Here is a 12,558-nt window from a genome sequence, read left to right as displayed (position 1 = left end):
AATACTGTTTAAATAATTTTATTAGCAGACTTAAGGTAGGAGATCCAAATTACGGAAAGACCCCTTATTCGGAAAACCCCAGGTCCCAAGCATTCTGGATAACAGGCCCCATACTTGTATATGATTTGTTTTTACTATTCCTGTCTTCATGGATTCTGTGGGTGCCTGCTTAAAATGATATCAGACAAATAATACAAAAACAAAATATAAACCATTTTAACTTGTGTAGGTGGCAGTAGGGTTTGTGCTACGTTTAAGTGCACTGCAGCTTGTTTTCTCTGTATGACACCAGAGCTCTCTTACCATGGTGCTTATATTAATGCATATTACTGCCCTGAATCCAACTTTGTAAAAATATCATCAGTTTTACAGAACAAACAAAGAGGTGATAAGGGAAAGCGGTGGAACCTATATGAATGCAGTAAAGCACAGTGCATTTTGACCTTCTCGCTCCTCTCATGGACAATGGCCCTGTCCCACCAGCAGCAACTTTCCTTTTATTTGAATGATAAACACACTGCTTATGGCAGTCGGAAATTACTCTGAAATGGCTCTGAGATTCCCAAGTGATACGTAATTGAGAGCGCAAGCATTTGCCACAGGTAACACGTTTCTTATTCAAATGAATGGGGAGCAGCTACAGGTGGGAGGCACATTTTGATGGCACACTTCTCTCTCTCTGAGGGGTCAAAAACAAACTGTTTGCTTAGGCCAAAGCCTAAAGCTGGCCATACACGCACTGATAATATCGTACGGAACCTCGTTTCGTCCGATATTCGGTGAGTGTATTGCAAGTCGGCGAGTTGACCGATATCGCAGGAAGCCACTTAAAAGATTTTGATCGGGCGCCATAGAAGGCGCCTGAGCAAAATCTGCCTTCAGTGCTGAATCGGCAGAAGGAGGTAGAAATCCTATTGTTTCTACCTCCTTATCTGCCTGTTTCAGCCCTGAAGGTTAGTGGCGGATCTAACGTCGCAGATCGCCATGTGTGTGGCCACCTTAAGGGTAACTTCAGTGAAGCCGAAACTTTTCTCCAGGTTTTTTCTCATGGACTAAAGTTTTCTGAAGCTGTGTTGGATTATTACATTATTTATAAGACTAAATTCTATTTCATATTATTTGAAAACTTTTTGCTCCAGGGGTTTTAATGTTTTATTTAACTGTTTAAAGACTTACGTTGCCCCTATCAATATCGGTGGTAAACGTATGTAAAAATATGTGCCGATTAATAGCATTGATGCTTAATTTATAGCAGATGCTACAGTAGGTGTCCCAGGATCTGAGATTTCAATACATATCAGTGAAATCTTTGTGGCTCCAAAATGTCATCGCATTTCTTTGATCCAGCCAAACCTCAGCTCTGGGCTGACAGCCGTAGCACTTAAATCACAAATGGCAAGGGAATCGTTTCATCTGCCAATGCTATCACAGAGATAGGTTTTCAATATATATTTTATGCCATTTTAGTTAATTTATAACTCTATTGTTTTTAAAAACTGCTTTCTTACTTCCTTAAGGGTGAAGACACACGGAGCTACTAGTAGCAGCTACTTGCCACCGTTACAAAAATAGACAATGCTGATCATTTACTTATAATTCTCTCTATGTGTGTTTAGCAGAGGCAATTCCCAGTATTGTCTATGGCAGGGTATTTTCTGTCGTTTAGTAGCCTTGACAAGTAGCTGCTACTAAGTAGCTGTGTGTGTCTTCACCCTTAAGGATGCTGCTTTACCTCTTTAAAACCAGACACATAAAATCCACACCCTGGACAGCTTATTAACAGTTTATTCAGATGCCCACTGCAGACAATACTGGTTTCTGTGCAGCCTTAAGGGCTCTGGCACACGGGGAGATTAGTCGCCCGCGACAAATGTTCGCGGGCGACTAATCTCCCCGAAATGCCAAAAATGTAAGTCGCCGGTGGGATGGCACACGCTGTGCAGGCGATTTCGGCAAATCGCCTAAGTTGCCTCTCGAGGCATTTTCGCAGATTTGCCGAAATCGTGCCACCGCGTGTGCCATCCCACCGGCGACTTACATTTTCGCTGGTGGGATGGCAAATGATGGCAACTCGGAGAGATTAGTCGCCCGCGAACGGGGAGATTTGTCGCGGGCGACTAATCTCCCCGTGTGCCAGAGCCCTAAAAGGGTTGTTCACCTTTAAATTAACCTTTAGTATGATTAGGTGCTGCTATTATTAGATAGTTTGCAACTGGTCTTCATTTTATTGTGTTTTTCAGTTATGTTCAGCAGCTCTGCATTTTGGAATTTCAGCAGGTGTGGTTTCTAGGGTTGTTTACCTTAGCAACCAGGCAGTGGTTTGAATATAAGACTGAGATGTGAATAGGAGGGGGGCAGAATAGAAAGATAAGAAATTAAATATAATAATAAAATTGTAAGCTCGCAGAGAAATCATTTTTTAGCTGGGAGGTCAGTGACCCCCATTTGAACGCTTGAAAAATGGAGAAGTGGAAAGAGAAATAATTCATAAACTATAAAAAATTATTAATGAAGACCAGATGCAAAGTTGCTAGGAATAGTCCATTCTCTAACATACTAAAAGTTATTGAGCTTGCTCCGGCAGATTGAAAAATCCCGTCAGGACAATGATAGCCTCGGTTTATTGAGGTGGTCCTTGTCTCGGCAGGCTGCATTTATTGTCTTTGTGATCTGACCCGAGGGCCAAAGGACTAGATCAGCCTGCTACTGGTCACCTCAAGGTGGGCACATCAGTAAGTGAAACTAAAGTGGAACTTGAATGTATGGCCAGCTATGCAGCTTCCATTCCCATTCATTTCAGACAGCCTAATTAGTCATAAAATGCTTCTACATTTCAAGCCGGGTTTTGGAACTTCATTTTGATCACCCAGTTTTGCTATACAATGCTATATACAGAGTACTGTATGCATAGAGCATGGCTTCCTAGGGGCAGGTATTGCCCTATTGCTTGGCACAATGGTACGATCTGTTTGCCCACTAGATCCTTATGGGGACATCCCTCCGTACCGGCGAGCAATGGGTCATATCTGACTTACATTACGATGGAAAGGGGAAATGTTTATGCTTTATACTGTACTTTGTACTAAACACACCAACATAGGCTTCTTTACTCTAAATGGGATTATCTGAATGATAAAGACAAAACACACCCCCTTCCTTTGAAAAGAATTCTGCTGGTTCTCACTCCTGTTTTCCATCCTGAAAGGCAATGTACATTGTAATCTTTTGAGATAAAATGAAATGTATCTTTTAAAATAAAAAAATAATTATACACTTTATAAAGCTGCATTGGCAACTTGGAACCGTAAGAGTAAACACGAGATCTTATGTTGAACACATAAAGATAAAGAATGAACAGTTAAACTGTTGTATATATTAAGAGACATTTTAAATGTTTTTTCATCTCGTTTAAGTCTACACTAAAAAAGGAAAAAAAAAAAAAGAAAAAAAATTGTAATGCATAAAGATTTCAGTATAAGGTGGAAATGTGATGGGGGGTGGGGAGGGGGAATCTTTTCTTTGGACTCATTTTTTTTTCTCTTTTCTTTTTTGCTTTTCTTTTTTAAAAGTTCATTTTTTGTAATGTATGAGGACCTGACTCGGGTTGATTCACGGGAATACTGATGATAATATCAATTTGTGGCAGTGATTATAATGTATTAAAGCAAATCTGTTTGGTGTTTACTTTTTAACTGGATTATACCCCTAAACTTAAAAAAATAAAAAAAAATCATAAAAAAAAAGAGTCTTCCTTGTGGTAGTTCTATGTAGTTACAAAAAACCCCATAAATAAAATGATTTTGATTTGCCGACTCAGTTTGAGTTTTCTTCGTATGCATGTATATATCTCATTTGCCATTGGGTGCCTAAGGTATGGTACATATCATTTTGCACCATTTAAGTCGAATGCAACTGAAAAACATATGTGTATGCCCTTGTTCTGCTTGCGTGTCTCCAAAATGTACTGCAGTTTCTAACTGGCACACACTATCTGCCGCAGTTACGCTTCAGTCTAGTAAATGTTGCATTGTTGGTAGAAAGCACTGTATGGGATTTCACTTTACTATAGCTATAGCAATCTGTCCCCCATTTACTGCTTTTTGTGGTCATCCTCCCCCTTAGTCATCCTGCCCCTTACCCCTAAAGGAGAAAGAAAGGTGAAAACTAAGTAAGCTTTATCAGAAAGTCTATGTAAATACAGGCATAAGCTGCACTGAGTCCTCTATCAAAAGAAACACAGGATTTTGTGTCTCCTTTTTTGTGAACATGTTCTTTGGTATCAGACTCTCAGAAAAATCCTTCATTCTAGGGGCCAGAGTCTGCACAGTTCTCTGCTCTCTCCCTTCTCCTGCTCCCCCCTCCCATAAGAATTCATAAAACTCACTCTCCCCCTCCCATAAGAATCCACTCGCTCTCCCATCAGAATGTGTGATCTGAGCTACCAGCAGCCAGAGCTGTAGCACAGAAGCTACAGAGCCCAAGCTAAAATGGCAGCTGCTATCTTAAACGGAGGAAGCTTGTAGGGATCTTTACTCAGGTATGGTAAAGCTTTCTGCAGAATAAATATGGCGTTCTAGGTGGCACTAATGTGGTGAATCTATTGGCAGTAAAATGCCAAAATGACTTTCCTTCTCCTTTAAGAAGCCACGGTTTGCGTTCACTTATGCATGCCAACTGACACGCAGCACAAGGGCGGTGGTGGTAAATTATACAGAGCAGGACAAAGAAGGTGCAGTGAGATATTGGGTTTTTTGCATATACAGGTATGGGACCTATTATCCAGAATGCTCGGGACCTGGGGTTTTCCGGATAAGGGATCTTTCCGTAATTTGCATCTCCATACCTTAAGTCTGCTAAAAATCATTTAAATATTGAATAAACCCAATAGGGCTGTTCTGCCCCCAATAAGGGGTAATTATATCTTAGTTGGGATCAAGTACAGGTACTGTTTTATTATTACAGAGAAAAGGGAATCATTTAACCATGAAATAAACCCAATAGGACTGTTCTGCCCCCAATAAGGGGTAATTATATCTTAGTTGGGATCAAGTACAGGTACTGTTTTATTATTACAGAGAAAAGGGAATCATTTAACCATTAAATAAACCCAATAGGCTGTTCTGCCCCCAATAAGGGGTAATTATATCTTAGTTGGGATCAAGTACAGGTACTGTTTTATTATTACAGAGAAAAGGGAATCATTTAACCATTAAATAAACCCAATAGGGCTGTTCTGCCCCCAATAAGGGGTAATTATATCTTAGTTGGGATCAAGTACAGGTACTGTTTTATTATTACAGAGAAAAGGGAATCATTTAACCATTAAATAAACCCAATAGGGCTGTTCTGCCCCCAATAAGGGGTAATTATATCTTAGTTGGGATCAAGTACAAGGTACTGTTTTATTATTACAGAGGAAAAGGAAATCTTTTTATTAAAATTATTTGCTTATAATGGAGTCTATGAGAGATGGCCTTTCCGTAATTCGGAACTTTCTGGATAATGGGTTTCCCATACCCCTATCTGTTATCCAGAATGCTCAGGACCTGGGGTTTTCCAGATAAGGGATCTCCATACCCTAACTCTACTAAAAATCATTTAAACATGCATTAAACCCAATTATTAAACCTAATAGGCCTCCAAGGTACTGTTTTCTAATTACAGAGAAAAAGGAAACATTTTTTTCAAATTTGAACCGTTTGATAAAAATGGAGACTATGGGAGATGGCCTTCCTGTAATTCAGTGCTTTCTGGATAATGGGTTTCTGCATAACGGTTCCTATACCTGTACATTCTATAAATGTGCTTTTGATGATTTTCACTCATTTTTTGCAATTAATTTTATTCAAATTGTTATTGAATAATATTAAAATGCTGTGTTCTTTGTTGCTGTGTTAATAGCCCAGGCTCTTTTCTTCTTTATTCTCAACAGAAAGCTTTCAGCAGGGACTGCAAATGCATAATGAGCGCACAAGGCCCATCTCCATTTTCTCCTATCACATCTTTTGCAGCCCACAGGCTACAAACTGTCACAACCTGATGAGGTTCATAGCTGGGACCATCAACCAGACCCCCTCTAATTTTCTCTCTCTTGCCTGGAGCCCAGGGAGCATCATTAGTGCACCCCAACCGGAGGCATCAGATACCTCACCCATAACCGGAAAGTAGAGAGTCCTTTTCTTGGGAATTCGCTTGTGGGTAATTCCGTTACACCTCTCATTCACTCTCTTGCTAACCTTTATTGGCAGGAGTCTTGCAGATTTTGTAATGCCGTTTAACACTTTACTTTCTTGTGCTAAAACGGTCCTTTTCCAAGGGGGTTTGGAGGATGAAATGAAACATGTTCCTTTTAAGTAACCAGCACAACAGCTGCCATATTCCAGTGCTGTCCAGGTGGAGGCCAATCCAATGTGGCCCTCCAAAGGATTTTTGTGGCCCCCAGTCTGCTTGTAGGCTCCACAGATTGCACAAACATGCTATATGAGAAATAATCCGGCTATTACATATACAGGTATGGGATCCCTTATCCGGAAACCCATTATCCAGAAAGTTCTTAATTAGGGAAAGGCCATCTCCCATAGACTCCATTATAAGCAAATAATTCTTATTTTTGAAAATGGTTTCCTTTTCCTCTGTAATAATAAAACAGTACCTTGTACTTGATCCCAACTAAGATATAATTACCCCTTATTGGGGGCAGAACAGCCCTATTGGGTTTATTTAATGGTTAAATGATTCCCTTTTCTCTGTAATAATAAAACAGTACCTGTACTTGATCCCAACTAAGATATAATTACCCCTTATTGGGGGCAGAACAGCCCTATTGGGTTTATTTAATGGTTAAATGATTCCCTTTTCTCTGTAATAATAAAACAGTACCCTGTACTTGATCCCAACTAAGATATAATTACCCCTTATTGGGGGCAGAACAGCCCTATTGGGTTTATTTAATGGTTAAATGATTCCCTTTTCTCTGTAATAATAAAACAGTACCTGTACTTAATCCCAACTAAGATTTAATTAATCCTTATTGAAGGCAAAACAACCCTATTGGGTTTTTTCAATATTTGAATGATTTTTAGCAGACTTAGGGGCACATTTACTAACCCACGAACGGGCCGAATGTGTCCGATTGCGTTTTTTTCGTAATGATCGGTAATTTTGCGTTTTTTTCTGCGTCTTTACGACTTTTTCGTATTTTTTGCGATTTTTTCGGCGTCTTTACGATTTTTGCGTAAAAATGCGAGTTTTTCGGCGTCTTTGCGATTTTTGCGTAAAAACGCGAGGTTTTCATAGCCATTACGAAAGTTGCGCAAAGTCGCGATTTTTTCGTAGCGTTAAAACCTGCGCGAAACGTTGCGCCTTTTAAGTTTTAACGCTACGAAAAAGGCGCGACTTTGTGCGCAAGTGTTAACACTACGAAAAAATCGTGACTTTGCGCAACTTTCATAATGGCTACGAAAAACTCGCGTTTTTACGCAAAAATCGTAAAGACGCCGAAAAAATCGCAAAAAATACGAAAAAGTCACAAAATGTTCGTTTCCAATCTGAATTTTTCCAATTCGGATTCGAAATCGTGTCTTAGTAAATCAGCCCCTTAGTATGGAGATCCAAATTACAGAAAGACCCTTTATCTGGAAAACCCCAGGTCCAGAGCATTCTGGATAACAAGGTCCCATACCTGTAATAGGTTGGATAGCATTGCCTTATTCCAAGATAACTAGGTTTGAATGGGAGGTGGGAAGCATGAATGAAAGCTATTATAACAGCATTTATAGTAATATCTCAATGCTCCCAAACCACATCCAGTCTTTCTCTGGTCTACATTTAGTTGACTGTTTTTTTTCTTTTAGCAACTGCTAAAAGAAAGTTCACTCTTGACTTGAAGTGATGAAATGTGTACAAGGCAAATATTTTATACTGCCCTTTATAGCTGGACTCTGTCACTTCTTTGGCTCCTGTTCTGAAACTGTATTATGTCTGGTCTACATAACCCCCACATAACATCACCCCCACATTCCTGTCTTGTTATATTACCCCGTCTGTCCCCACTGTGTCTCATTTCAGTAGGGTCGCACTGAGAAATGTGTTGCTTCTGGCCCACCTCCTTCTGTTGAGGCAAAAGTATTCAGACAAATGCACAGACATGAAAAAATGTAAACGTGGTATCACATAATAATTAACCAAATTGAAAGGCTTCTATTTGCCATACAAAAATGGCCCAAGTTGGCTTTAAGTTGGTTTTAAGACTGACATGCTTCATTCAGAGTTTTAACTCTTTTTCTGATTCAGGCATTTTGGGATCCTGTTGCCAGTCATATGTATGCCAGTCATGTGTATTTACGGCTCTAAAACCTTACCAAAGAGCAATATAATTGCCCAGGAGCCAGCCCAAGCTGCAGCTACGTGACTCTCTGGATAACTGCCCCATGATAGCAGGTATGTCCCTGTTTGCAGTATAATACTGTCCTGCTTGCCTGCCCTACAATAAAACACACAATTTTGTAATTTTAGACAAAATTTATTTTTTTATTTCTTGCCTTTGCATTCAAATAAGAGTCTGACATTTCTGGTCTCTTTCAAAAGTTGAGCCAATTTTTATTACAACGGCCCTGTTTTTGCCACTATTCAGCAGACAAAAAAACAATTGCTCTGTAAGGCTACAGTTAGATTATTGTTGTTACTTTCTATCCAGGCCCTCTCCTATACATTTTCCAGTCATACAGTTACTACCCGGATTGCCTGTATGTCTTCATTTTACTCCTATAGCCAATTCATTTCATTCATAGAAAACCTGTGTCGTTGGCAGTTTTATTTCACATTGATCCAGGGCAGCCTTCCCAAAGCTATAGGTGTCCCCTTGCACACACGTGTGGTGCTTCCCCATAGCTTGATCATCTTAATGGCTTTGTAGAAAGTAAGGTACCTTTCATAGAACTGTATTGGGTCCGTTCAAAGATAAATCTAATTTATATATTCCATGAGCTTATTATTTTTTGTTATACAGGTATGGGACATATTATCCAGAATTCTCGGGACCTGGGGTTTTCTGAATAAGGGACTGTTCTGTTTCAATTTCAAATTTCAGTCACCATACTTCAAGTTAAATAAACACAATAAAATTGTTTTGTCTGCAATAAGGATTAATTATATCTTAGTTGGGATCAAATACAAAGTACTGTTTTATTATTACAGAGAAAAGGGAATCATTTAACCATGAAATAAACCCAATAGGGCTGTTCTGCCCCAATAAGGGGTAATTATATCTTAGTTGGGATCAAGTACAGGTACTGTTTTATTATTACAGAGAAAAGGGAATCATTTAACCATGAAATAAACCCAATAGGGCTGTTCTGCCCCCAATAAGGGGTAATTATATCTTAGTTGGGATCAAGTACAAGGTACTGTTTTATTATTACAGAGAAAAGGGAATCATTTAACCAAGAAATAAACCCAATAGGGCTGTTCTGCCCCCAATAAGGGGTAATTATATCTTAGTTGGGATCAAGTACAGGTACTGTTTTATTATTACAGAGAAAAGGGAATCATTTAACCATTAAATAAACCCAATAGGGCTGTTCTGCCCCAATAAGGGGTAATTATATCTTAGTTGGGATCAAGTACAGGTACTGTTTTATTATTACAGAGAAAAGGGAATCATTTAACCATGAAATAAACCCAATAGGGCTGTTCTGCCCCCAATAAGGATTAATTATATCTTAGCTGGGATCAAGTACAGGTACTGTTTTATTATTACAGAGAAAAGGGAATCATTTAACCATTAAATAAACCCAATAGGGCTGTTCTGCCCCCAATAAGGGGTAATTATATCTTAGTTGGGATCAAGTACAGGTACTGTTTTATTATTACAGAGAAAAATTAAATAATTTGTAAAAAATGGAACGATTTAATTAAAATGGAGACTATAGTAGATGGCTTTACCATAACTTTTCTGGATAACAGGTTTCTGGATAAGGGATCCTAAACCAGTAATTATGCTGCGATTTTCTGTATTCCAAGAACATAAATTATCTTTATATCTAAATCCTTGCCCTAAATGTGACTATTCTGAATTATTTCTATTGACCGTGATAGTAATTCTACCTTTATCATAGGGTCACTAGGGGAACTGTGTACCTGTGTCACGGGAAACACTGTGTCATTTCTCTGGGGATCTTACAAGATATTAATAAGGGTATAACACAACACAATTCAGGTTTACACTGTTCTTTTTCGGATAGTCATGAGTGGCATTGTGATTTAGACCTTTTTGTTAGGAATATGCAAACTGCCAAAATGTCCTATAAGAATAGGTGGAACTACCTGGATTACTCATTTGTCCAATCCCTACCTGCTATAAAGCATAATAAAGCAAATATTGAGCGCTTTTCTAGGCCTTAATGTATATCCAGTAATAGTAAATGGCTCATCCATCTGTGTCGTCTGGAAGAGTTATCGCAATATAAATAATTGACACAAAGCAATGGGGTGGTTTCTCATTTATACTGAATGATGTATTTGAATCCTTTCTGCGTATACATTCACTAACACTAAGGTAAAAAGGTGAAAATTCACTTTGTATGCGTCGTCAGCTGTTACAAGGGATTTTGTTTTTAAAGAAAAAGTAATATTTATATGTCATCAAAGTAAAGTTCTATATTGCTTGGATTTTATATGTAATAGTTATGTAATTAGTTATTTTAAGGTCTTTTACTAGGTTGGATGCAAAGGAGTTATTTCCACTTTTCTGCCCTGATAGTACTAAAATCAAGCAAGTAGTAATGAAATTACTCCTGAAGGGTTATAGATATATGCAATAGCAGCAACAATCCAACATGTACAGTAAAATGGTCCAATTGATACCTTGGGATATAAATATTACTACAGCTATGGGACCTGTTATCTAAAATGCTCGGGACTTGGGGTATTCCGGATAAGGGGTATTTACATCATTTGGATCTCCATACCTTAAAATTTCATTTGATTTTTGATTTTAACATTAAATGAAACCTAATTGGATTGGTTTCTGTCCAATAATTGTTTATATTTTAGTTAGGATCAAGTACAAGGTAGCATCTTATTATTACACAGAAAAAGGAAATCATTTTTAAAAATGGAAAGTATTTGATTAAAATGGAGTCTATGGGAGATAGCATTCCTGTACTTTGGATCTCTCTGGATAGCTGGTTTCCAGACAACTGATCCCATACCTGTATCTTGATGATAGTAGAAGCATTGTTTTCCCTGGTGTGTTCACCATAGCTCCTCCATAGGTTTGATGACCAAACTGGATAGCTCAATCCCCAGACCCCTGGCATAGCCATGGAGTGACTATTTCCAGTATAATTGAAAAGTCTAAAGGGAATAAGGTCATGGTACTGCTCAGTAAAATAGGGTTTAGTCAAAGACGGGTGATCCTTCTGTGATATTTAAGAACAATACCCCCACTATGTATAAAATGCACACTAATTCTAGTGAAAATGCCTATAAAGTAGTGGTGAGGCTCACTTTGACTCTCTGCTCCAATTCATAGCTGGTATTTTTACTCTCTTTGGAACCCAACACAGAACCGCTGTATTCAACTCCAGGAGCTTGCTGATACAAAGAGAATATGATGATTGTCTTGTAATCTTCCTAAATTGATCATTTTTAAAATTCTTATTCATTTCTCCCATTTCTTTTGAGCCTGCCACGTTTCAGCTTCAGGATATACCCTTGTACTTGTTTAAACCTGTGTAGAACATTCCTTGTCCTTTTGCTTCTCCATTAGACATATAAAGGTCCTCAGTTGTTTCTGGTAGTCAATTTTACGATGTAGATAGATCATGCACCATTTTTACAGTCATTTCTTTGTACCGTTTCTAATTTATTGTCCCTTCTGGAGGTCTGGAAATGTGCTACTAATATTATTTGACGGCGCACACAATAAGACTGGGAATTGTGCATAGTTCACCAAGCAATGTGTTGCTGGCTATTCCATCAAGTCTGTAAAGTGGTTTTATTTTTAGCCAATATATTTTGGAAGAAGTAACTGCTATTTTTTTTTGCCGATATATACAATTTTAATAGACAATAACATGAATTTTGGGTGTTTTGTTTCTCCACCCTGCGAATGTTCTATTTTAGAAAGGCAAAAGAAAAAATTAGTTTGCTTTGATACTGATGCAAAAAGAGATTAGGGGAAAAAAGGTTTAACTAAAGGTGCCCATACACTATAAGATCCGCTCGCTTGGCGATGTCGCCAGGCGAGCGGATCTTCACCCGATATCTCCACCTACGGGTGGGCGATATCGGGGAGCAAGTAATTTTAAAAAAAAAATAATCCGGCCTGGGGCCAAACGATCGGATTACATTTGTGGTTATGGGGCAGTCGGTTCGGGGACTGCATCAATGAGCCGATGCGGTCCCCGATCCGACCGGATTTTCTAACCTGCCCGATCGAGATCTGGCCAATTTCAGGTCAGATATCGGTCGGCCAGGCCGCTCTGCTCTCCCCATACACGGGCCGATTAGCTATAGTTGGCCCGTGTATGGGGACCTTAAGTTTGACACAGTGAA

The sequence above is a fragment of the Xenopus tropicalis genome, chromosome 8 (genome assembly GCF_000004195.4).
Source record: "Xenopus tropicalis strain Nigerian chromosome 8, UCB_Xtro_10.0, whole genome shotgun sequence".
Classification (NCBI taxonomy): domain Eukaryota; kingdom Metazoa; phylum Chordata; class Amphibia; order Anura; family Pipidae; genus Xenopus; species Xenopus tropicalis.
The sequence above is the reverse complement of the archived record's forward strand: the minus strand, read 5'-3'. Positions refer to the sequence as shown.